At 46.6% G+C, this 27,606-nt stretch overlaps 2 pseudogenes; one reads left to right on the top strand and one right to left on the bottom strand.

Annotated features, from left to right (window-relative positions):
• Window positions 1-1,725: 1,725 nt before the first annotated feature.
• On the bottom strand, window positions 1,726-1,931 carry LOC142264318 (U2 spliceosomal RNA; annotated as a pseudogene).
• A 12,287-nt stretch (window positions 1,932-14,218) lies between these two features.
• Window positions 14,219-14,425, top strand: LOC142264316 (U2 spliceosomal RNA; annotated as a pseudogene).
• The last annotated feature ends 13,181 nt before the right edge of the window (window positions 14,426-27,606 follow it).

The raw sequence follows: 27,606 nt of genomic DNA, 5'->3' as shown, positions 1-27,606 counted from the left end.
TGGCGCCCTGGACAAGCCAGGTCGTCACAGGTACTACACCAATACACTCTACACTCCGGCTAGGCACACCGAAGCTAAACACAAATCCTAGTTGCCTTCCTCCAGGGGCTGATGTCCACACCAGGGGGTGGGCCAGGCGGTTGATCCCACCCACCGAGGAGTTCACAGTCCTGGAGGCGGGAAAAGGAGTCAGATTAGAGATCAGTTTTGGAGTTAGAGAAGTGAAGAGGAGAGGAGACTGACCGTGTCCGGGTGTGTGGCCCGGGCACTCAGCAAGGTTGGCAGACGGTGGTGACCTTCTGCAGGAGAGGCTGATTGGAGTGAACCGTACGGACCGGGGATGGGCGGTGGCCCGCCGGTACCAGATCGGGGAGTGAAGAGAAGCCAGCACCATCCGGCAGGGCCTACGGACCCCGACCAGGCTAGGAGTCGCCGTAAAACCGGTCAAATCCGTTAGCGACAGGAACCTCCAGGGTTTCCCAGCAGTCAAGACCCGATTGAAGGCAACAGCTCACACCGTAGAGGGAAGCACAGTCACCGCCAAGGCTACAGTTCCCAGGGCCAGAGCCTGCGGGCAAAAGGGGCTCCCTCAGCATCCATCCAAGCTGGGGAGCGGGTTACCGGTGGGAAGCCCGCTAGATTTTGGGGGAATAAAAGGGGTCCAACACCACATCCCCACAGGTGCACACCCACCCATCAAAGAGAGCTATAAGCCAATACCACCTTCACATTGCCAGTGTACCAAGGACATGTTGAGCAACATGAAGGCGGCTGGGGTTATCCGTGACAGTTGTAGCCTTTGGGCAGCTCTGTTAATCCTGTTAAAAAAGAAGGACGGCACCACTCCCCGTATTGAGGAATCGCTAGCTGCATTGAGAACTGCAAATTATTTTTCTACCCTTGATCTCACTAGTCACTATTGGCAAGTGTCCGTTGCTGAGGCAGACCGGGAGAAGACCGCCTTCGCCACCCCTATGGGTCTCTGCGAGTTCAAAAGCATGCCCTTCGAGCTGTGCAATGCGCCAGGAACCTTCCAGAGGTTGATGGAATGCTGCTTGGGACAAGATTTTAGGGTGTATAAAAAGGGAGATTAGATCCCGTGATCCCAACGTATTGTTACACCTCTATAAATCACTTGTAAGGCTATATCTGGAATATGGGAACCAGTTTTGGGCTCCACATTTTAATAAGGACATTCAGAAGTTAGAGTCAGTTCAAAGGTGGGCAACTAGACTACTACAAGGAATGGAAGGCCCCCCATATGATGACAAGTTGAAAAAGTTATTAAGTGATTATTGGCTGCAATGGGGCTTTCTGGCTGGTGCCAGCCTCTCTTCTTAGCACACAGGAACCACATTCCCTACACCATGCTTCAATGGATTCTCTCATCCCAGCCCAGTAAAACTACATATTTTACACAGTCATAAGCAGCCAAAAGGGATCTATTCTATTCAATTGCAAATGATCTAGATAAGACTGAGAATAAGATACTGCACGGGACATAGCAGAGTTGGTCAAGTTGAGTGGAGATGAGTTTGCTATTTGGCACAGCTTTTTGCATCAATAAAGCAAGTAAAAGGTGTGAAAGATAAAAAAAAGGGTGAAAGTGTGAAAAGTGAATTGGCCAAATTGAGGTGCATATAAAGTTTTTGCTTTCTTTCAATTCACTAATGGGGCTCATTTGAATCAGGTGAATTGAGTTCTGCTTTTGGAAACTGGGTTAAGAAGGGGTGCACCGGTCCTGGAGGTACTGCAATACCAGGTCAATGCGTGCAGTGGACAGAGCAAGATTTTTTCCATCTCCTTGTTCTAAAAATCCATTTAATATATGGTCCCCAGAGAGGGGACGTATCAGATATTAAACTGATAAGAACAGATTTAATTTTTTTTTTTTCTGTTTATCAGTAGGACTTCAAAATAACAAAGGTGATCGCCTCCCGTTGCCTGGGAACCGTCCAGGCACAAGAGGGCTATGTGTCACCAGAAGGCGCACACACTTCCTCAAGGCCGGCAGACATGCAATCCCAGGCACCTTCCAGTACCGACCAAGGTAGCGTCCTCCGAAACTACACTTGATCTTAGCCAAAAGGCCGAGAAGCTATAACCCGAATTGGTTACGGCCTTGAGTGGCACCCTGGCCTATACCGGACACATCTTAGGGAGAGGGAGACAAACCCACGCCTACAGAAGACATTTTGTCACCCAAGCCAACCCTTGAAAAGGCTGTTTTGCAGAGCAAAAACAAGAAGAATGGTGCTTTTTGCAGCCGCCGCCCACTGCAATGAATCTGAATAACTCCTCCTTTTGGACACAAGCACCTCCCCTCCCCCTTGCAGTCTTTCCAATTCATGATACAAAAAGACGGACGGACAGGACAGGACAGGACAGGCTGCCTGACTTTCCGTCACTGCCACCCTTTGCCATCCTTGCCCGTAGAAAGCCCTTTCATCATTCCCAAACCCTAATCTTTTCCCTTCCCTTCCCAGATGCGTCTCACTCCCTTTCATTAGGAAGTGAGCGCAGCCTTTTCTCCGTTCTGCACATGCGCGACGTTAAACACAAATGCGCAGGCGTGCGTTCCATTACCCTCACTGCATTCCACTCCCATACAGGAAGTGGGCGCAGCTATTACTACGGTCGCACATAAAAGAACCCACGGCCACCACTGCACATAGCTGACTCCACCACAGGACACCCACTTCTACACCAATGCAGGTAAGACAGGATCGGCACCTCTATGCTCCCGTTACAATCAGGCTCAGTCACCATGTGATAACGCTCTCAACTCTTTAGTTGCAGGCTCCCCTTGCTTCACCTCCACTGGCTGTGCTGCCATTTCCTCTCCCACCTGGAAGGTATACTTTATTCCACTATTTTCCTGTTTCTCTCTTCCCCCTTTTCCCATAACCTACTTTTATCTGCATTTGTGGGGTATCTATATGCTATTTACATCATAGTTTTATTCATTAATATGGAAGGGAAGAGTGCCCATGAGAGTGTTGAACTGTGGAGAGCAAGAGATTAAGCTGCTCCGATTTGCCACCATTGATAAGCTGTTCTCAGTAGATACACATGCTATCCAAACAGCAGCATCCACCATTGCTTCAGCCCACCCATTCAGTGACAGCTCACCAAGTCAGCCAGAGGAGTGGTGTAAGGAATTACACGTAGGCACTGACTCCACACCTTCACATCACAAGAAGGGGGTCTACAGGCTAGTGCAAGAATACGAGCAAGTCTTCAGCAAACATCCGCTAGACTTTTGAAGAATAAAAGGGGTCAAACACTACATCCCCACAAGTGCACACCCACCCATCAAAGAGAGATATAAGCCAAAACTACCTGCACATTACCAGTGTACCAAGGACATGTTGAGCAACATGAAGGAGGCTGGGGTTATCCGTGACAGTTGTAGCCTCTGGGCAGCTCCGTTGGTCCTGTTAAAGAAGAAGGACAGCACCACTCCCCTGTATTGAGGAATAGCTAGCTGCATTGAGAACTGCAAATTATTTTTCTACCCTTGATCTCACTAGTCGCTATTGGCAAGTGTCCGTTGCTGAGGCAGACCGGGAGAAGACCGCCTTTGCCACCCCGATGGGTCTCTGCGAGTTCAAAAGCATGCCCTTCGAGCTGTGCAATTTGCCAGGAACCTTCCAGAGGCTGATGGAATGCTGCTTGGGACACCGAAACTTTGAAACGGTACTGCTATACCTTTATGATGTTATTGTTTATTCTAAAGCAAACAAGATTTTAGGGTGTATAAAAAGGGAGATTAGATCCGGTGAGCCCAACGTATTGTTACCCCTCTATAAATCACTTGTAAGGCCACATCTGGAATATGGGGTAAAGTCCTGAGCAGGTTGATAACCATTGGTTTGAGCATGGTAGGGTGTAGTGCGCATCTTCCTGCATCGGTAAAAGCTGCAGAAGTCCTTGAAGATTTCCGCTTCAAAGGCTGTGCCTTGATCTGTGAGGACTCTCTCTGAGTAGCCATGAGGTCTGCATAAGTGTGCTTGGAAGACCTTCGCTGCAGTATGGGCCATTAGATCTTTGACTTGTACCACAACCATAAATCTCGAGTAGTTGTCTACCATCGTAAGTGCATACGTGAGCTCGCCTCGATATTCTGCAACAAAACTCCCTTTTTCGATTTCAGTTTCAGCAAACACTCCTCTTCCTGTAGAAAATATTTATCATTACCTAAGACAGTCATTCTAATGCATGACAATATTAAGGCAATTTAGTTAAAACTTGTTTTAACTCACCTTTAAGGGGATTGATGTATTTCATGGTCAATCCAGGTTTGTCAGTGATGGCACTGACATAATGTATGGCGTCTTTTTCGGGCGTTATCCTTTGCCTTTTCATTGTGAAAATCCAGTTGCCTATATCAAAGCAAATTCTACTACTTGTAAAGTATGCAGAAAATGAAATGTAGAACATATAACATCAACTGCTTAGGAACGCATCATAGGTTAGTACTTAAAAGGATATTGTCATGTTCTAGTCATAATGCAAGCTGGACATTTTTCATGTTACCCTGTAATCGCCGGCCTGTTCTAATGCTCACAAGCCAAGATATAGGCTCAGCTGCTAAGGCTTCCCTCTGCCTTCTGAATGAAACTTGAATATGTCTGGGTCACTGTGTATATAGCAGGTGCTCAGAAAAAATAAGAGTCAATTCAATAGAAATAGCTCTGGCACACTATAGTGATCAATAACGTAAGAAAAGAACTCTTGGAATGCTGAAAATTCTTTATTTGTGCAAAAGGATAATTCATCCAACGTTTCCACCTTGTTTTTAGGTCTTTATCAAGGATAAAGTTATCTAAGATCATAAAGGGTTACAAAAACATATAAACACGTAATTAGTACATAGTACAACATAACAGTACAATATATTGCTACTTGAGAGTACAATGGGTCAAATGACCATGATGCACATACAAAAAATTTTTCCAAAGCCATAGTGAAAACATTTGTACTGAGGAAAGAAAATTTCCACATGACCTATCTGGAGAAACATTCTGGATCAAACAACCAAAAATAGTCAAGCAGGTAAATACACACCTATATGGATAACAGGATGATATGTGTTCAATTGTATAGCATCATTGCCATTAAGGTACAAATGGAAAACTTGCAATCCTATATAGTGAAGGAAATGAACACATATCATATCAAAGAACACAGGAACATGGGTGTGAGAAAAACCTCAATGTTTATACTTTGTTCTTTATAATGGTGTGAACATGTATATGTCTCAGTACCTTATGCACTTGAGAATTCTAGTGAGTAGATCATGAAAGCCTATTTCAGAACTGGAATCGGTAAATAATTGTAGGTGGAATCTAAATGAAAAGATGGTACAAGTGTTATCATGACACGTGGGCTATAACACAATGGACCGTGTGACAAAGAAGAAAGGAGAGAAAGAAGAGGAAGAAAATGCAACTACCTGTAACATTACGTGATAGTCACTGGTAAGTATCACTTGACAATTCAAGTGAAAAAGGATTCCTTTATTAAAGGGTTCTCAGTCGCCTCAGGATCATGAAATACTAGGGTAAATGATATGAGAATGGGTAAGAAGCACCACTAAAGGAAATATGAGATGCAGGACATATATCTATAAACCCCTGAACTACATGATAGAAATAAAAAGAAGAAAAAAGAAAAAAAAGAAGAAAGAAGAAGAACACATAGAATGCGGAAAGAGAATGGGTACAACTACCTGAGTTACTGCAGGGAGGCCCCTGGTTGGTATTGTGAGGGTTAGTGGAATTCCTTCACTGAAGGGTTCTCAGTTGCCTCAGGTTCGTGAAAAATGCTATAGACAAATAATGCCCGGAGAAAAGGGGTTCATATACAGCGAATAATGGTAATACAAGGTACATGTGTCACATGTAATAGTATATATATATATATTGTACTAAGCTCTACACCAGAAATAGAAAGTAGTCCCTCTGCCTTCTGTCTAGGTGCCCTGAGTTATGTCCTGTAAACTGTCACAGGGACCCAGACACACATGTGTAGTAGGGGAATATCCCTGCTGAGATGCCAGTGCTAGAGCACTCGTTTGCTGTGGAGTTGAACGCTATGTGAGCAGTTCTTACCTTCAATGAGCAGAAGTCTCTTTTTTCAGATTTCAATATCTCTGTGGGTATCTGGCAGAAATATGGAATACTCTTTACTGCTAAGACCCTGTACACCACTCCCACTAAAGGGGGCTTTACACGCTGCGACATCGCTAATGCGGAGTCGTTGGGGTCACGGAATTTGTGACGCACATCCGGCCGCATTAGCGATGTTGCTGCGTGTGACACCGATGAGCGATTTTGCATCGCTGCAAAAACGTGCAAAATCGCTCATCGGTGACATGGGTCTCCATTCTCGATTATCGTTACTGCAGCAGTAACGATGTAGTTCGTCGCTCCTGCGGCAGCACACATCGCTCCGTGTGACACCGCAGAAACGAGGAACCTCTCCTTACCTGCCTCCCAGCCGCTATGAGGAAGGAAGGAGGTGGGCGGGATGTTCCGGCCACTCATCTCCGCCCCTCCGCTGCTATTGGGCGGTCGCTCAGTGACGTCGCTGTGACGCCGCACGGACCGCCCCCTTAGAAAGGAGGCGGTTCGCCGGTCACAGCGACGTCGCCGGGCAGGTAAGTATGTGTGACGGGTCTGGTCGGTGTTGTGCAGCATGGGCAGCGATTTGCCCGTGTCGCGCAACAGATGGGGGCGGGTATCCACACTAGCGATATCGGGACCGATATCGCAGTGTGTAAAGTAGCCTTTAATAAACTGTGTAAAGGATTTTAAGTAAAAATCCACAATAAACCAGCGCTAGATGGGTTTTTATAATTTTATTAATAGACCACAAATAAAAAATTTTTTGCTATCCTTGTTTCAAGACAGAGTATTTGATAATATACAATACACTGATTATTACTAAAACCAAGGACCACATAAAACAAGGACCACATAAAATAAAAAATGAAAGTAATGAGAATAAAATTCTTTTGTATAACCAATTAACTTCGAGGTGATACAATATTCACATTGATTTAGTTTTACCAGTCTAATGTAATGCCCCGGCCGGTGGCATATATTTTGTTTGGTTAATAATTTAGACTTATACAATGAAAGATGTACTATACCACCCCTGGCTAACTTACAAGTTTTAAGTTGTACAATATAAGTTTGCGACGTTATATTCGCCCCCAGGGCCTGGGGGAATAAACCTCACAACAACTTGACCGCAAAAAACACCCCGGATTTCTCCGTTGATTAGGCTGGAACCGCTATGTACAGGATTGACCTGTTAGACTTCCAGAGCGGACGTTTTGAGGCCAGTGGCCGCGACTAGTGCTGGCTCTGGGGGAGATGTATGGTTACCGACATCCCTCTTTACAGAGCCTTTATAACACTTCACAAGGCCACAAACCAGCCGGTCCCGTATTCTCCCAAATGTACTTTCGAAATCAAGCAGTACGAAGCCACTGAAAGCACCAAGATGTTGGCTGCGGACAACAATAAGATCAGCGGTAACTACTCAGCCTCTCCAGCGGGCAGTCCAGACAGTATCCAGTGTCAGCTGACTGATTCCACACAGGAGGAAGTTGCTTGGCAGGTTAGCACCACACAAGGCTCCGATCCGCTTCCAAACGAGCAATGCAGAACCGCTGGAGGTACCAATGTATCCTGGTTGCAGACAAAGGAAATGTCAGCGGTAACCTCTCAACCTCTCCAGCAGGCAATCCGTACCGTGTCCAGTGGAAGCCGGTTGATTCCACACGAGGGAGAGATTACTTGGCAGGTTATCACCGCACAGGTGAGGTAGGCAAAAACAGAGTCCTGATCCGACGCGCGTTTCGGGGGCGTGTAACGGCCCCCTTCCTCAAGGATAACTCAGCTGTTGCCTAGAGCACTATTTATGCATATATTTAATTGGTTATAATTTGCATAAAATTAAACAATGTTTAAATTCAACCAACATTCAATGACCACTACATATATCAATTTGTGAAAGACCGTTCATAATAGCCATATAATATAATTATGTGCAAAGGTTTTTCTAAAGGTTTTTCTAAAAAGACCTATATATAGCCTTGCTTGTATCATCATATACTGGGAAGACAATGTGTATATATGCATATGCTTTTTTTCAACAATAAATTTAACAAAAGGACATCATAAAGGTGTAATATAAATTTGCTATAATATGAAAAGCCCCTTATATCTACATCAACCTTGGGCAAGTGAAGCACCAATTTTAATATATATTATGCATATATACACATATATCTCCATGACAATCGCTTTTTTTTTTTTTTTTTCCTTCTCTCCGTATTATTATCAGTACCTATTACTCCTCTACCTATAAAAATATAAATTAATTAAAAGCAAACAGTTCTATATCATTATTGAGTCCATATGGTTTCAAGGTGTTCAATTCAAAAATCCATTGGCTTTCTGCTCGTGACATTTTTTTAATGAAATCGCCACCTCTCCAATCCTTAGTTATTTTTTGTACGCCCCATACTTGGGATCCTTTAAAGGACCCTCCATGTTTTAACACATAATGTCTGGATAGGGGGTGCTTAGTACATTTATTTTTAACACTTCTAATGTGCTCACCCACCCTTTTCCATAGGGGTCTAATAGTTCTCTCAATGTATTTTTTCTGACAGGGACATTGAATGCAATATACTACTCCCTTTGATTGACATGTAATAAATTCTCTAATCATGACTTCTGACTGCCCCTGTAAGAAGGATTTCCGTGAAATATTTTTTGTATTCTTACATACTATACAGCTTTTGCATGGAAAAAAACCTTTCAGGCCAAATAATCCTCCCTTATTAGGTGCTGTAAGATTACGTATGGTGGGTGCCACTAAATTGCCAATATTGTTTGCCTTCCTATATATGAATATAACGTCGCAAACTTATATTGTACAACTTAAAACTTGTAAGTTAGCCAGGGGTGGTATAGTACATCTTTCATTGTATAAGTCTAAATTATTAACCAAACAAAATATATGCCACCGGCCGGGGCATTACATTAGACTGGTAAAACTAAATCAATGTGAATATTGTATCACCTCGAAGTTAATTGGTTATACAAAAGAATTTTATTCTCATTACTTTCATTTTTTATTTTATGTGGTCCTTGTTTTATGTGGTCCTTGGTTTTAGTAATAATCAGTGTATTGTATATTATCAAATACTCTGTCTTGAAACAAGGATAGCAAAAAATTTTTTATTTGTGGTCTATTAATAAAATTATAAAAACCCATCTAGCGCTGGTTTATTGTGGATTTTTACTTCAAATCCTTTACACAGTTTATTAAAGGCTACTTTACACACTGCGATATCGGTCCCGATATCGCTAGTGTGGATACCCGCCCCCATCTGTTGCGCGACACGGGCAAATCGCTGCCCATGCTGCACAACACCGACCAGACCCGTCACACATACTTACCTGCCCGGCGACGTCGCTGTGACCGGCGAACCGCCTCCTTTCTAAGGGGGCGGTCCGTGCGGCGTCACAGCGACGTCACTGAGCGACCGCCCAATAGCAGCGGAGGGGCGGAGATGAGTGGCCGGAACATCCCGCCCACCTCCTTCCTTCCTCATAGCGGCTGGGAGGCAGGTAAGGAGAGGTTCCTCGTTTCTGCGGTGTCACACGGAGCGATGTGTGCTGCCGCAGGAGCGACGAACTACATCGTTACTGCTGCAGTAACGATAATCGAGAATGGAGACCCATGTCACCGATGAGCGATTTTGCACGTTTTTGCAGCGATGCAAAATCGCTCATCGGTGTCACACGCAGCAACATCGCTAATGCGGCCGGATGTGCGTCACAAATTCCGTGACCCCAACGACTCCGCATTAGCGATGTCGCAGCGTGTAAAGCCCCCTTTAGTGGGAGTGGTGTACAGGGTCTTAGCAGTAAAGAGTATTCCATATTTCTGCCAGATACCCACAGAGATATTGAAATCTGAAAAAAGAGACTTCTGCTCATTGAAGGTAAGAACTGCTCACATAGCGTTCAACTCCACAGCAAACGAGTGCTCTAGCACTGGCATCTCAGCAGGGATATTCCCCTACTACACATGTGTGTCTGGGTCCCTGTGACAGTTTACAGGACATAACTCAGGGCACCTAGACAGAAGGCAGAGGGACTACTTTCTATTTCTGGTGTAGAGCTTAGTACAATATATATATATATACTATTACATGTGACACATGTACCTTGTATTACCATTATTCGCTGTATATGAACCCCTTTTCTCCGGGCATTATTTGTCTATAGCATTTTTCACGAACCTGAGGCAACTGAGAACCCTTCAGTGAAGGAATTCCACTAACCCTCACAATACCAACCAGGGGCCTCCCTGCAGTAACTCAGGTAGTTGTACCCATTCTCTTTCCGCATTCTATGTGTTCTTCTTCTTTCTTCTTTTTTTTCTTTTTTCTTCTTTTTATTTCTATCATGTAGTTCAGGGGTTTATAGATATATGTCCTGCATCTCATATTTCCTTTAGTGATGCTTATTACCCATTCTCATATCATTTACCCTAGTATTTCATGATCCTGAGGCGACTGAGAACCCTTTAATAAAGGAATCCTTTTTCATTTGAATTGTCAAGTGATACTTACCAGTGACTATCACGTAATGTTACAGGTAGTTGCATTTTCTTCCTCTTCTTTCTCTCCTTTCTTCTTTGTCACACGGTCCATTGTGTTATAGCCCACGTGTCATGATAACACTTGTACCATCTTTTCATTTAGATTCCACCTACAATTATTTACCGATTCCAGTTCTGAAATAGGCTTTCATGATCTACTCACTAGAATTCTCAAGTGCATAAGGTACTGAGACATATACATGTTCACACCATTATAAAGAACAAAGTATAAACATTGAGGTTTTTCTCACACCCATGTTCCTGTGTTCTTTGATATGATATGTGTTCATTTCCTTCACTATATAGGATTGCAAGTTTTCCATTTGTACCTTAATGGCAATGACGCTATACAATTGAACACATATCATCCTGTTATCCATATAGGTGTGTATTTACCTGCTTGACTATTTTTGGTTGTTTGATCCAGAATGTTTCTCCAGATAGGTCATGTGGAAATTTTCTTTCCTCAGTACAAATGTTTTCACTATGGCTTTGGAAAAATTTTTTGTATGTGCATCATGGTCATTTGACCCATTGTACTCTCAAGTAGCAATATATTGTACTGTTATGTTGTACTATGTACTAATTACGTGTTTATATGGTTTTGTAACCCTTTATGATCTTAGATAACTTTATCCTTGATAAAGACCTAAAAACAAGGTGGAAACGTTGGATGAATTATCCTTTTGCACAAATAAAGAATTTTCAGCATTCCAAGAGTTCTTTTCTTACGTTATTGATCACTATAGTGTGCCAGAGCTATTTCTATTGAATTGACTCTTATTTTTTCTGAGCACCTGCTATATACACAGTGACCCAGACATATTCAAGTTTCATTCAGAAGGCAGAGGGAAGCCTTAGCAGCTGAGCCTATATCTTGGCTTGTGAGCATTAGAACAGGCCGGCGATTACAGGGTAACATGAAAAATGTCCAGCTTGCATTATGACTAGAACATGACAATATCCTTTTAAGTACTAACCTATGATGCGTTCCTAAGCAGTTGATGTTATATGTTCTACATTTCATTTTCTGCATACTTTACAAGTAGTAGAATTTGCTTTGATATAGGCAACTGGATTTTCACAATGAAAAGGCAAAGGATAACGCCCGAAAAAGACGCCATACATTATGTCAGTGCCATCACTGACAAACCTGGATTGACCATGAAATACATCAATCCCCTTAAAGGTGAGTTAAAACAAGTTTTAACTAAATTGCCTTAATATTGTCATGCATTAGAATGACTGTCTTAGGTAATGATAAATATTTTCTACAGGAAGAGGAGTGTTTGCTGAAACTGAAATCGAAAAAGGGAGTTTTGTTGCAGAATATCGAGGCGAGCTCACGTATGCACTTACGATGGTAGACAACTACTCGAGATTTATGGTTGTGGTACAAGTCAAAGATCTAATGGCCCATACTGCAGCGAAGGTCTTCCAAGCACACTTATGCAGACCTCATGGCTACTCAGAGAGAGTCCTCACAGATCAAGGCACAGCCTTTGAAGCGGAAATCTTCAAGGACTTCTGCAGCTTTTACCGATGCAGGAAGATGCGCACTACACCCTACCATGCTCAAACCAATGGTTATCAACCTGCTCAGGACTTTACCCCATATTCCAGATGTGGCCTTACAAGTGATTTATAGAGGGGTAACAATACGTTGGGATCACCGGATCTAATCTCCCTTTTTATACACCCTAAAATCTTGTTTGCTTTAGAATAAACAATAACATCATAAAGGTATAGCAGTACCGTTTCAAAGTTTCGGTGTCCCAAGCAGCATTCCATCAGCCTCTGGAAGGTTCCTGGCAAATTGCACAGCTCGAAGGGCATGCTTTTGAACTCGCAGAGACCCATCGGGGTGGCAAAGGCGGTCTTCTCCCGGTCTGCCTCAGCAACGGACACTTGCCAATAGCGACTAGTGAGATCAAGGGTAGAAAAATAATTTGCAGTTCTCAATGCAGCTAGCTATTCCTCAATACAGGGGAGTGGTGCTGTCCTTCTTCTTTAACAGGACCAACGGAGCTGCCCAGAGGCTACAACTGTCACGGATAACCCCAGCCTCCTTCATGTTGCTCAACATGTCCTTGGTACACTGGTAATGTGCAGGTAGTTTTGGCTTATATCTCTCTTTGATGGGTGGGTGTGCACTTGTGGGGATGTAGTGTTTGACCCCTTTTATTCTTCAAAAGTCTAGCGGATGTTTGCTGAAGACTTGCTCGTATTCTTGCACTAGCCTGTAGACCCCCTTCTTGTGATGTGAAGGTGTGGAGTCAGTGCCTACGTGTAATTCCTTACACCACTCCTCTGGCTGACTTGGTGAGCTGTCACTGAATGGGTGGGCTGAAGCAATGGTGGATGCTGCTGTTTGGATAGCATGTGTATCTACTGAGAACAGCTTATCAATGGTGGCAAATCGGAGCAGCTTAATCTCTTGCTCTCCGCAGTTCAACACTCTCATGGGCACTCTTCCCTTCCATATTAATGAATAAAACTATGATGTAAATAGCATATAGATACCCCACAAATGCAGATAAAAGTAGGTTATGGGAAAAGGGGGAAGAGAGAAACAGGAAAATAGTGGAATAAAGTATACCTTCCAGGTGGGAGAGGAAATGGCAGCACAGCCAGTGGAGGTGAAGCAAGGGGAGCCTGCAACTAAAGAGTTGAGAGCGTTATCACATGGTGACTGAGCCTGATTGTAACGGGAGCATAGAGGTGCCGATCCTGTCTTACCTGCGTTGGTGTAGAAGTGGGTGTCCTGTGGTGGAGTCAGCTATGTGCAGTGGTGGCCGTGGGTTCTTTTATGTGCGACCGTAGTAATAGCTGCGCCCACTTCCTGTATGGGAGTGGAATGCAGTGAGGGTAATGGAACGCACGCCTGCGCATTTGTGTTTAACGTCGCGCATGTGCAGAACGGAGAAAAGGCTGCGCTCACTTCCTAATGAAAGGGAGTGAGACGCATCTGGGAAGGGAAGGGAAAAGATTAGGGTTTGGGGATGATGAAAGGGCTTTCTACGGGCAAGGATGGCAAAGGGTGGCAGTGACGGAAAGTCAGGCAGCCTGTCCTGTCCTGTCCTGTCCGTCCGTCTTTTTGTATCATGAATTGGAAAGACTGCAAGGGGGAGGGGAGGTGCTTGTGTCCAAAAGGAGGAGTTATTCAGATTCATTGCAGTGGGCGGCGGCTGCAAAAAGCACCATTCTTCTTGTTTTTGCTCTGCAAAACAGCCTTTTCAAGGGTTGGCTTGGGTGACAAAATGTCTTCTGTAGGCGTGGGTTTGTCTCCCTCTCCCTAAGATGTGTCCGGTATAGGCCAGGGTGCCACTCAAGGCCGTAACCAATTCGGGTTATAGCTTCTCGGCCTTTTGGCTAAGATCAAGTGTAGTTTCGGAGGACGCTACCTTGGTCGGTACTGGAAGGTGCCTGGGATTGCACGTCTGCCGGCCTTGAGGAAGTGTGTGCGCCTTCTGGTGACACATAGCCCTCTTGTGCCTGGACGGTTCCCAGGCAACGGGAGGCGATCACCTTTGTTATTTTGAAGTCCTACTGATAAACAGAAAAAAAAAAAAATTAAATCTGTTCTTATCAGTTTAATATCTGATACGTCCCCTCTCTGGGGACCATATATTAAATGGATTTTTAGAACAAGGAGATGGAAAAAATCTTGCTCTGTCCACTCCACGCATTGACCTGGTATTGCAGTACCTCCAGGACCGGTGCACCCCTTCTTAACCCAGTTTCCAAAAGCAGAACTCAATTCACCTGATTCAAATGAGCCCCATTAGTGAATTGAAAGAAAGCAAAAACTTTATATGCACCTCAATTTGGCCAATTCACTTTTCACACTTTCACCCTTTTTTTTATCTTTCACACCTTTTACTTGCTTTATTGATGCAAAAAGCTGTGCCAAATAGCAAACTCATCTCCACTCAACTTGACCAACTCTGCTATGTCCCGTATAGTATCTTATTCTCAGTCTTATCTAAATCATTTGCAATTGAATAGAATAGATCCCTTTTGGCTGCTTATGACTGTGTAAAATATGTAGTTTTACTGGGCTGGGATGAGAGAATCCATTGAAGCATGGTGTAGGGATTGTGGTTCCTGTGTGCTAAGAAGAGAGGCTGGCACCAGCCAGAAAGCCCCATTGCAGCCAATAATCACTTAATAACTTTTTCAACTTGTCATCATATGGGAGGCCTTCCATTCCTTGTAGTAGTCTAGTTGCCCACCTTTGAACTGACTCTAACTTCTGAATGTCCTTTTTAAAATGTGGAGCCCAAAACTGGTTCCCATATTCCAGATGTAGCCTTACAAGTGATTTATAGAGGTGTAACAGTACGTTGGGATCACGGGATCTAATCTCCCTTTTTATACACCCTAAAATCTTGTCCCAAGCAGCATTCCATCAGCCTCTGGAAGGTTCCTGGCGCATTGCACAGCTCGAAGGGCATGCTTTTGAACTCGCAGAGACCCATAGGGGTGGCAAAGGCGGTCTTCTCCCGGTCTGCCTCAGCAACGGACACTTGCCAATAGTGACTAGTGAGATCAAGGGTAGAAAAATAATTTGCAGTTCTCAATGCAGCTAGCGATTCCTCAATACGGGGAGTGGTGCCGTCCTTCTTTTTTAACAGGATCAACAGAGCTGCCCAAAGGCTACAACTGTCACGGATAACCCCAGCCGCCTTCATGTTGCTCAACATGTCCTTGGTACACTGGCAATGTGAAGGTGGTATTGGCTTATAGCTCTCTTTGATGGGTGGGTGTGCACCTGTGGGGATGTGGTGTTGGACCCCTTTTATTCCCCCAAAATCTAGCGGGCTTCCCACCGGTAACCCGCTCCCCAGCTTGGATGGATGCTGAGGGAGCCCCTTTTGCCCGCAGGCTCTGGCCCTGGGAACTGTAGCCTTGGCGGTGACTGTGCTTCCCTCTACGGTGTGAGCTGTTGCCTTCAATCGGGTCTTGACTGCTGGGAAACCCTGGAGGTTCCTGTCGCTAACGGATTTGACCGGTTTTACGGCGACTCCTAGCCTGGTCGGGGTCCGTAGGCCCTGCCGGATGGTGCTGGCTTCTCTTCACTCCCCGATCTGGTACCGGCGGGCCACCGCCCATCCCCGGTCCGTACGGTTCACTCCAATCAGCCTCTCCTGCAGAAGGTCACCACCGTCTGCCAACCTTGCTGAGTGCCCGGGCCACACACCCGGACACGGTCAGTCTCCTCTCCTCTTCACTTCTCTAACTCCAAAACTGATCTCTAATCTGACTCCTTTTCCCGCCTCCAGGACTGTGAACTCCTCGGTGGGTGGGATCAACCGCCTGGCCCACCCCCTGGTGTGGACATCAGCCCCTGGAGGAAGGCAACTAGGATTTGTGTTTAGCTTCGGTGTGCCTAGCCGGAGTGTAGAGTGTGTTGGTGTAGTACCTGTGACGACCTGGCTTGTCCAGGGCGCCACATTCCCCTATAGTAAAATGCAGACCGTCCGCGGGCTGCCCGTCCATCACCGGTTTTATTTTCACAACTGAAAAAGAATAAAACGGTAAAACATGTAAAAGCATCATAAACATTTTACAACGGTACAGCTTCCGCTCTTCTCCCACCCAAACAACCTGGCCCTGATGCTGCCCCTAAGAAGCGGGCAGCACCCCTTGACCCCAGTCCAGCACCAAGTTGCCCGAGCGGGTTCTGTCTCTTTCAGGGGGCCCACGTCCAAGGGGACCCCTGAACCCCCGGAGGATCGCCACCGGTTACGGTAGTGGCGGGCCTAGGCCATCCCTTTCCTCCAGGCCCATCCTCCCAAATCCGCCTCTCCAGAGGCGGTAACGGTGTCAAGCCAACAAACATTTTTATTTACATTGCACTAAGTTTGTGGTTGCCCTGCAAGTTCTCGGGCTTGTCCGTAAGCAGTTCCTTACGCAATGGTTGCACAGTCCCTACGGGGACAACAGTTGCCGGCAACGGCCGGTTTAATCACCGTTCAATCAGGTAAACTTCTTTGGTTGATCATCTTTACTTATCATTTAAAACTTTCAAACTGGTACACTCAACACATAAAGCCCCCCCCTTTTAAAGAGTAGTTTCCCTGTACCTAAGTGGGGGTCTACCTAGGTTGGGGCGAGTGGACCTTCGGGGTCCGGTGTCAGTGGTGACAGGCAGTGGGGCAGAGGGAACAGTCAGTTCCTCCTCCCTGCTATCATGTGGGGCAGGCGGAGGCGTAGGGGAGCTGGGTACAGGTACATCCCTGGGCACTGGCTCGCGGTTAACCGTTTCCATCATTTCTTCATCCACGGGTTGTGGGAACAGTATCACTGGAAGGATCACCGCACCGTTCTGTGTAGGCCAGTCTGCTGGAAAATCACCCATCATGGTGTGGATTACCTCTTTTTCCTTCTCCACTGGACTGGGAACTGGAGCCTCATCCGCTACTCTCAATGCTGGTGGGCACTTCTTCAGGTGGTCTCGGGAAACCGTGGCCAAAGTCCCCCCCTGGTCACGGCTGATCTGGTAGGCCTTCCCATTCTCCCATCCTGTGGGCTGGACTACATACGGGGTTTTTTCCCATTGATCATCCAGCTTGTGGGCCCTTCTTTTCCGCTTCAGCACTACATCCACAGGTTGGAAGGAACCGGCAGGCACCTTCTTGTTGAAGCACTGCTCCTGTTGTCCCCGACTCCGGCACAAGTTCTTTTCAACATACTCCTGGACCTGTCGGTACTGTGTCCTCCGCCGAGTGTCCCATTCAGCTGTCGACAGGAGTGCTTCTGAAGCTTCCAAGCCCATTTCCAGATCCACTGGTAGCCGGCCGGGACGAGCTCTCATCAGGTATGCTGGAGTGCATTTCGTAGAGCTGGAAGGGATGTTGTTGTACATATCGACCAGGTCAGGTAGCTTCTCCAGCCACAGGTTCCGCTCTTCCAGTGGTAACGTCTTGAGGAGGCCCAGGACCAAGTGGTTCATCTTTTCACAAATGCCATTGGTTTGGGCGTGGTAAGGCGTGGTCCGGATTTTCTTGCAGCCGTACAACTGGCAGAATTCCTGGAATACCTCTGCTTCAAAGGCCGGACCCTGGTCGGTAAGCACCCTCTCCGGGTACCAATGCGGTCAACAGAAATAAGCCTGGAAAGCCTTAGCAGCGGTGCGGCCGGTTAAGTCCTTAACTGGGACAACCACCAGGAACCTCGAGTAGTGGTCTACGATGGTCAGAGCGTAGGTGTACCCACTTCGGCTGGGGGTGAGCTTTACATGGTCAAGGGCAACCAGCTCCAGCGGTTGGTGTGTAATGATCGGGTGTAGGGGTGCCTTCTGGCTGGCCTCGTCCTTCCTTCTCAATGCGCAAGGGCCACATTCTCGGCACCAGGCCTCCACAGATTCCCGCATTCCACTCCAATAGAACCGCTCTCTTAACAACATCTCTAGCTTCTTCCACCCGAAGTGCACTGCACCATCATGGTATGCTTGCAGGACGGTGGGCACGTTAGCCTGGGGAATCACCAGCTGGCGGATCTTCTCGTGAGTCTTTGGATTAATCAGCTCGCGATACAACTTCTCCTGGTGTAGGTATAGCCGGGTCCGTTCTTGCCACAGACGTTGGGCTTCGGCAGGGGCAGCAGGGTCTATCCCAGCAGAACCCTGTTCCACTAGAGTCTTGACCAGGCGGACAGCAGGTGCCTGGTCCTGAGCTTCCTGCCAGTCCTGTCGGGGCAGCGGATCCAGGTTCACCCGTTGTTGGTAGACGTGCACCTTCTCAGTGAATGGCCGGTGAAATGCAGGCAACTCGATCTCTTCGTGGTCATCATCCTCTGGCCCCTCTTCCGACAGGTGGGGCATCCGGGAGAGTGCATTGGCATTGACGTTGGTACGGCCGGCCCGGTACTTGATGGTGAAATCGTAGTTGGCTAACCTGGTCACCCACCGCTGCTCCAACGCGCCCAGCTTGGCCGTATCTAGATGGGTCAGCAGGTTATTGTCTGTGTACGCGGTGAACTTGGCTGCTGTCAGGTAATGGCGGAACCGCTCGGTGATAGCCCACACCAGTGCCAAGAGCTCAAGCTTGAAGGAGATGTAGTTCTCAGGGTTCCTCTCAGTCGGTCGGAGTTTTCGGCTAGCATAAGCTATTACCTTTTCCCTTCTGTCTTGGACCTGGGATAGAACAGCCCCCAAGCCCACATTGCTGGCGTCGGTGTAGAGGATGAATGGGCGGCTGTAGTCAGGGTACGCTAGGATTTCCTCTCCGGTCAGGGCTGTTTTCAGCTGGCGGAAGGATTCCTCATGCTTTTCTTCCCACACCAATGGGGCTACTAGGGATCTACCACCCTTGGTCTGTCCTACGAGGAGGTCTTGCATGGGGGCAGCCATCTTTGTGTACCCCTTAATGAAGCGACGGTAATATCCCACCAGGCCCAGAAACTGCCTCACTTCCCTCACTGTGGTCGGTCTCGGCCAGTCTTGGATGGCGGTGATCTTCTCGGGGTTGGGGGCGACACCTTCCGCACCAACCACATGTCCTAGGTACTGCACTCTGGGTTTCAGCAGATGACACTTTGAGGGCTTCAACTTCATCCCATACTTGGCAAGGGACGCGAACACCTCGGCTAGGTGCTCCAGGTGGGCTTCATACGTCTGTGAGTACACAATCACATCATCCAAGTACAGCAAAACGGTCCCATAGGCAGTCTTCTCTCGGTCTTCCGGTGCCACGGCCACCTGCCAGTACCCGCTGGTGAGGTCAAGGGTGGAGAAGTAGTTAGCGGTTCTCAGCGAGGCCAGGGACTCTGTGATGCGGGGCAGAGGGTAAGCATCCTTATGCGTTATCTGGTTAATCTTCCGGTAATCCACACACATCCGCATGGTGCCATCCTTCTTCTTAACCAGCACCAACGGAGCGGCCCAGGGACTACAGCTGTCCCTAATAACCCCTGCCTCCTTCATGTTCCTCAACATGTCTTTGGCGCATTGGTAGTGCGCAGGGGGAATAGGCCTGTATCTCTCTTTAATAGGGGAGTGTGTACCGGTAGGGATGTGGTGTTGAACCCCTTTAATCTGCCCAAAATCTAGAGGGTGCTTGCTAAAAACCCGCTCATACTCCTGTACCACCCGGTATACCCCTTCCTTGTGGTGTATGGGGATATCATCAGTGCCGACATGTAGCTCTCGATACCACTCGCCTAACTCCCCCAGGGATGAGTGGGAACCGGCAGCAGGCGGTGTGACCGGGGGAACGGCTTCATGGATCGTGTGGGGATCTAGAGTGAGCAATTTGGCAAGGGTAGCGTACCGGGTGGTGCATGAATGCACACATATTGGTTTTATAATCTTATTGTATTACTTTATATTCTTATTTCACTTGTGCATATCTCCACCATAATCCTGGCTAAGAAATATAGCTTTTTTTGGGGTACACAGGTAGTAAGGTCTTCTTTCTATTTCTTTAGGGGTGATATAGCCTGGTGGAACTCTAGACCTCTAACATTATATATGCACCTTTTTTCTTTATGGTTCTTGGACACCTTATAACATTCTTCCATACATATATATCTTTCTCATAAATTATAAATAATTAGGCATTTTTATATATTTTATTTACATTTTCATAAATAACTTTTTACAAAGCATGGGGGACATTCTCACATACATATAATTTTCATGTACGCATTCTGAAAATTTACGCATAAACCGTACACACTCCTTTTTGTAACAATTTCTATAACTCATTCGCTGAACTCTCATCCCGGATATTCATTCTTACACCGAATTTCCTGTTATAACACAACATTCATGATTTTTATTCAATTTATTTTTATTTTTTAGGTTTATTAGTAGTGATGAGCGAGTACTAAAAAGCTCGGGTGCTCGAAGCTCGGGCCGAGCCTCCCAAGATACTCGTGTACTCGGCCCGAGCACCGAGCCCAATGTTATCCTATGGGAGACCCGAGTATTTTTGTGAAATGACCACCGGCAGCATGTAGAAACCCTAAAAATGGCACAAAAGTCTCCGAAGAGTGCTCAAATGACATGGCAACAGCATGGGGAAGACCCCTTGAAGCATTTATCACTCAAAAGTCACAGCTGTGAATAATTTTGTCCGCGTTTTACGCCATTTTTACGGACTCACCAGAAAACCTTCCAAAATGACACCAAAATGATTTTTCATAGCGGAAATGTTAAGGGCACATACCCAATAGTGAGATAGAGCTAATGTATGTTACTTTTTGAGATCAATACATGAAAGATTTTACGTAAAACATTGTGTGGCACTCCGATGTCCCTGAGAAGAGACGTACATAAAGGCCTCTGAGTCTAATGTGCCCATTTTGAGGAACTGAGTCTTTGTAGTATTTTCCTTTGCCAGGGCAGTCCAAAATTGTGAGGTTCACCAATGCCCCTGCATACAGACGTGCATGATGGCCTGTAAACCTGAAGTGCCCATTGTAAGGAAGTGGGTCTATTGTAGTATAGCCCTTAGGCAGGGCAGCCAAAAATTGGGAGGCTCCACGTTGTCCCTGGATAGAGACGTGCATGAGGGCCTCAAAACATTAAGTGTCCAGTGTCAGGAAGTGGGTGTATTATAGTATAGCCCTTAGGCAGGGCAGCCAAAAATTGGGAGGCTCCACGTTGTCCCTGGATAGAGACGTGCATGAGGGCCTGTAAACCTGAAGTGCCCATTGGAAGGAAGTGGGTCTTTTGTAGTATAGCCCTTTGGCAGGGCAGCCAAAAATTGGGAGGCTCCACGTTGTCCCTGGATAGAGACGTGCATGAGGGCCTGTAAACCTGAAGTGCCCATTGGAAGGAAGTGGGTCTTTTGTAGTATAGCCCTTTGGCAGGGCAGCCAATAATTGGGAGGCTCCACGTTGTCCCTGGATAGAGACATGCATGAGGGCCTCAAAACATTAAGTGTCCATTGTCAGGAAGTGGGTGTATTATAGTATAGCCCTTAGGCAGGGCAGCCAAAAATTGGGAGGCTCCACGTTGTCCCTGGATAGAGACGTGCATGAGGGCCTGTAAACCTGAAGTGCCCATTGGAAGGAAGTGGGTCTTTTGTAGTATAGCCCTTTGGCAGGGCAGCCAAAAATTGGGAGGCTCCACGTTGTCCCTGGATAGAGACGTGCATGAGGGCCTCAAAACATTAAGTGTCCATTGTCAGGAAGTGGGTGTATTATAGTATAGCCCTTTGGCAGGGCAGCCAAAAATTGGGAGGCTCCACGTTGTCCCTGGATAGAGACGTGCATGAGGGCCTCAAAACATTAAGTGTCCATTGTCAGGAAGTGGGTGTATTATAGTATAGCCCTTAGGCAGGGCAGCCAAAAATTGGGAGGCTCCACGTTGTCCCTGGATAGAGACGTGCATGAGGGCCTGTAAACCTGAAGTGCCCATTGGAAGGAAGTGGGTCTTTTGTAGTATAGCCCTTTGGCAGGGCAGCCAAAAATTGGGAGGCTCCACGTTGTCCCTGGATAGAGACGTGCATGAGGGCCTCAAAACATTAAGTGTCCATTGTCAGGAAGTGGGTGTATTATAGTATAGCCCTTTGGCAGGGCAGCCAAAAATTGGGAGGCTCCACGTTGTCCCTGGATAGAGACGTGCATGAGGGCCTCAAAACATTAAGTGTCCATTGTCAGGAAGTGGGTGTATTATAGTATAGCCCTTAGGCAGGGCAGCCAAAAATTGGGAGGCTCCACGTTGTCCCTGGATAGAGACGTGCATGAGGGCCTCAAAACATTAAGTGTCCATTGTCAGGAAGTGGGTCTTTTGTAGTATAGCCCTTTGGCAGGGCAGCCAAAAATTGGGAGGCTCCACGTTGTCCCTGGATAGAGACGTGCATGAGGGCCTCAAAACATTAAGTGTCCATTGTCAGGAAGTGGGTGTATTATAGTATAGCCCTTAGGCAGGGCAGCCAAAAATTGGGAGGCTCCACGTTGTCCCTGGATAGAGACGTGCATGAGGGCCTCAAAACATTAAGTGTCCATTGTCAGGAAGTGGGTCTTTTGTAGTATAGCCCTTTGGCAGGGCAGCCAAAAATTGGGAGGCTCCACGTTGTCCCTGGATAGAGACGTGCATGAGGGCCTCAAAACATTAAGTGTCCATTGTCAGGAAGTGGGTGTATTATAGTATAGCCCTTTGGCAGGGCAGCCAAAAATTGGGAGGCTCCACGTTGTCCCTGCATAGAGACGTGCATGAGGGCCTCAAAACATTGTTCCCATTGCAAAGGAGCGGGTCTCCTGTCGTTGTAATGTCCATTCTTCAAAGAATGGGCGAAAAAATTTACCACTGGGGGTATACCTGAAACAAAGGCCTAACTCTTGTAACGGTCATCATGGTGGCGCATGAGGAGAAGGAGGAGCAGTCCAGCGATTATCCAAAGTCCAGAAGTGTGTACCCATGGGTGACTGGAGGTACATGGCAAATTCCCGTTACAAACTTTAAATTCCGCTCTCATTTGCTGGTGGTGTGGTGAAGTCTGGCCCAATCCAACCCTTGTTCATCTTGATCAGAGTCAGCCTGTCAGCATTTTCAGTTGACAGGCGGGTGTGTTTATCTGTAATGATTCCACCTGCGGCACTAAAAACACGCTCTGACAAAACGCTAGCGGCAGGGCAGGCCAGGACTTCCAAGGCGTAGAGAGCCAATTCATGCCACGTGTCCACCTTGGATACCTAATAATTGTAAGGCACAGAGGAATGTCGGAGTACAGTTGTTCGATCTGCAAGGTACTCCTTGAGCATCTGGGCAAACGTAGGATTTCTTGTGGCACTACCCCGCACCTCAGGGGCTGTGGTACGTGAGGGGCTGAGAAAACTGTCCCACATCTTAAAGACTGTTCCCCTACCTCTGGCGGATTGGACTTGTGCCTCTCTCGGCTGTACGCCTTGGTTGTCCACTGATTCCTGACCTATGCCGCTAGCGTTTTGTGAGGGGAATGCTTTGCCTACTTCCGTGACTATGGCCTTCCGGAACTGCTGCATTTTGGTTGACCTCTCCGCCTCGGGAATAAGAGACATAAAGTTCTCCTTGTAGCGTGGGTCTAACAGTGTTACCAACCAGTAATGATTGTCGGCCAAGATGTTCTTAACGCGAGGGTCACGAGACAGGCAGCTTACCATAAAGTCAGCCATGTGCGCCAGACTCTTAACAGCCAGGACTTCAGTAGCCTGACCAACACGTTGACTGAACATGCTGTCCTCCTCCTCCTCCTCCTCCTCCTCCTCATCTACCCTGTCCTCTGGCCAGCCACGCTGAACCGAGGATATGACTGGTGTGCATGTCATATCCTCAATTTGGCCGGAGATTTGCTCCATGTCTTCATCCTCCTCCTCGTCATAGTCCTCCACTGCACGTTGTGATGAGACGAGGCTGGGCTGTGTGTTATCACCCACACCCACTACTGTTTCTTGCTGCAACTCATCGCGCTCCGCCTGCAATGCATCATGTTTGGTTTTGAGCAGAGACCGTTTTAGAAGGCAGAGTAGCGGTATGGTGACGCTAATAATGGCGTCATCACCACTCACCATCTTGGTGGAGTCCTCAAAGTTTTGGAGGATGGTACATAGGTCGGACATCCATCTCCACTCCTCAGGTGTTATGTGTGGAGTTTGACCCATTTCCCGACGGCTTAGGTGATGCAGGTACTCAACAACTGCCCTCTTCTGCTCACATATCCTGACCAACATGTGCAGAGTTGAATTCCAACGCGTGGGGACATCACACACCAGTCTGTGAGCCGGAAGATGCAAACTGCGCTGAAAGCCGGCAAGGCCGGCTGAAGCAGTAGGTGACTTTCGAAAATGTGCAGACAGGCGGCGAACTTTTACCAGCAGATCAGACAGCTCTGGGTATGACTTTAGAAACCGCTGAACCACGAGGTTGAGCACATGGGCCACGCATGGAACATGTGTCAGCTGGCCTCGCCTCAAAGCCGCCACCAGGTTCCGGCCATTGTCACACACGACCTTTCCTGGCTTTAGGTTCAGAGGTGTGAGCCAGTGATCTGCCTGCTGTTTCAGAGCTGTCCACAGCTCTTCTGCATTGTGGGGTTTGTCACCTATGCAGATTAGCTTCAGCACAGCCTGTTGCCGCTTCGCCGAGGCAGTGCTGCAGTGCTTCCAGCTTGGGACTGGTGTGGAGGGTACAGTGGATGAGGATGCGCAGGAGGAGGAGGAGGCTGAAGAGCATGACATTCCGGAGCTGTAGAGTGTGGGTGAAACACTGACTGAGGTAGGGCCTGCAAACCTTGGTGTGGGAAGGACGTGTTCCGTCCCTCGCTCAGACTGGGTCCCAGCTTCCACAATATTAACCCAGTGTGCCGTCAACGAGATGTAGCGGCCTTGCCCACAAGCACTTGTCCACGTGTCTGTGGTTAGGTGGACTTTGGGTGAAACAGCGTTGTTCAGGGCACGTGTGATGTTTTGTGACACGTGGTTATGCAACGCGGGGACGGCACACCGGGAGAAATAGTGGCGGCTGGGGACCGAGTAACGTGGGACAGCTGCCGCCATCAGGTCGCGGAATGCTTCTGTCTCCACCAGCCTAAAAGGCAACATTTCCAGCGCAAGCAGTCGCGAAATGTTAGCATTTAGAACTGTGGCATGTGGGGTGTTGGCAGTGTATTTGCGCCTGCGTTCAAAGGTTTGCTGAATGGATAACTGAACGCTGAGCTGGGACAAGGACGTGCTTGATGATGGTGTTATTTCTGAGTAGGCAACTGCAGGTGCAGGACCGGAGGAGGCTTGTTCGCAGGCAGCATGGACAGGGGATTGGCTCGCATGCACAACCAGCGAAGACGTAGCAGTGACATTAGCAAGCACTGCTCCTCGACTCTGTTGTACTTCCCACAAAGTCGGGTGCTTGGCTGACATGTGCCTGATCATGCTGGTGGTGGTCAGGCTGCTAGTTTTGGTACCCCTGCTGATCCTTCCTACCACAAGGCTGAGTACACGTCCTCGGACATTAATGATCCCACACTTGGACACTCGGAAGAGCTGTTCACGTTTCCATTCGCACATTCTGGCCTCTCGCCAGCTCATGTTGAAGTGGGTCATGAGGAGATCGTATGTACAGATGGCCAAATATTTGAGCAGCCACGTTCTCACGAAGTTGGCAACGTGTCTCAACAAGGGGTGGACGATGATGAGACACAATTGTCAGGAAGTCAGGAGGAGGAGCAGGGTGCGGAAGAGGAAGACGACGTGGTGGATGATCCAGTAACTGACCCAACCTGGCAGGAGGATATGCAGAGCGAGGACAGCAGTGCACAGGGGGAGGGAGGCGTAGCATCCCAACAGGCAGTAAGAAGCAGGGTGGTGGCTCCAGGCAGAAGTCAGGCAACCGTTCCCCGGAACAACAACACGACACAAGGTGCCTGTACAAATGTTAGGTCTTCCCGAGTCTGGCAGTTTTTTAAGTTGGATCCAGATGATTCTAAAAAGGCCATTTGCAACACCTGCCGTGCCAGCATCAGCGCGCGAAATGCCTTAAAAATGGCTTTAAAATGGATTTGGAGCATGGAGACGATTATCTCGGGATTGCAAGATAACCAAACAAAACTTTTAGTGGATTTCTACTTATTTTATGAAATATCATCTCCACCAAACAGGACAAGCTTGCATCTGTTATAGTTTTGGAGAAAAATGTGTTCATTTCATGTATGCGCGAAATGCCTTAAAAATGGCTTTAAAATGGATTTGGAGCATGGAGACGATTATCTCGGGATTGCAATATAACCAAACAAAACTTTTAGTGGATTTCTACTTATTTTATTAAATATCATCTCCACCAAACAGGACAAGCTTGCATCTGTTATAGTTTTGGAGAAAAATGTGTTCATTTCATGTATGCGCGAAATGCCTTAAAAATGGCTTTAAAATGGATTTGGAGCATGGAGACGATTATCTCGGGATTGCAAGATAACCAAACAAAACTTTTAGTGGATTTCTACTTATTTTATTAAATATCATCTCCACCAAACAGGACAAGCTTGCATCTGTTATAGTTTTGGAGAAAAATGTGTTCATTTCATGTATGCGCGAAATGCCTTAAAAATGGCTTTAAAATGGATTTGGAGCATGGAGACGATTATCTCGGGATTGCAAGATAACCAAACAAAACTTTTAGTGGATTTCTACTTATTTTATTAAATATCATCTCCACCAAACAGGACAAGCTGGCATCTGTTATAGTTTTGGAGAAAAATGTGTTCATTTCATGTATGCGCGAAATGCCTTAAAAATGGCTTTAAAATGGATTTGGAGCATGGAGACGATTATCTCGGGATTGCAAGATAACCAAACAAAACTTTTAGTGGATTTCTACTTATTTTATTAAATATCATCTCCACCAAACAGGACAAGCTTGCATGTGTTATAGTTTTGGAGAAAAATGTGTTCATTTCATGTATGCGCAAAATGCCTTAAAAATGGCTTTAAAATGGATTTGGAGCATGGAGACGATTATCTCGGGATTGCAAGATAACCAAACAAAACTTTTAGTGGATTTCTACTTATTTTATTAAATATCATCTCCACCAAACAGGACAAGCTTGCATCTGTTATAGTTTTGGAGAAAAATGTGTTCATTTCATGTATGCGCGAAATGCCTTAAAAATGGCTTTAAAATGGATTTGGAGCATGGAGACGATTATCTCGGGATTGCAAGATAACCAAACAAAACTTTTAGTGGATTTCTACTTATTTTATTAAATATCATCTCCACCAAACAGGACAAGCTTGCATCTGTTATAGTTTTGGAGAAAAATGTGTTCATTTCATGTATGCGCGAAATGCCTTAAAAATGGCTTTAAAATGGATTTGGAGCATGGAGACGATTATCTCGGGATTGCAAGATAACCAAACAAAACTTTTAGTGGATTTCTACTTATTTTATTAAATATCATCTCCACCAAACAGGACAAGCTTGCATCTGTT

This window comes from Anomaloglossus baeobatrachus, unplaced genomic scaffold (assembly GCF_048569485.1).
Source record: "Anomaloglossus baeobatrachus isolate aAnoBae1 unplaced genomic scaffold, aAnoBae1.hap1 Scaffold_265, whole genome shotgun sequence".
NCBI classification, from domain to species: Eukaryota; Metazoa; Chordata; class Amphibia; order Anura; family Aromobatidae; genus Anomaloglossus; species Anomaloglossus baeobatrachus.
Note: the sequence above shows the minus strand (reverse complement) of the source record. Positions and strands in the feature narration are given on the sequence as shown.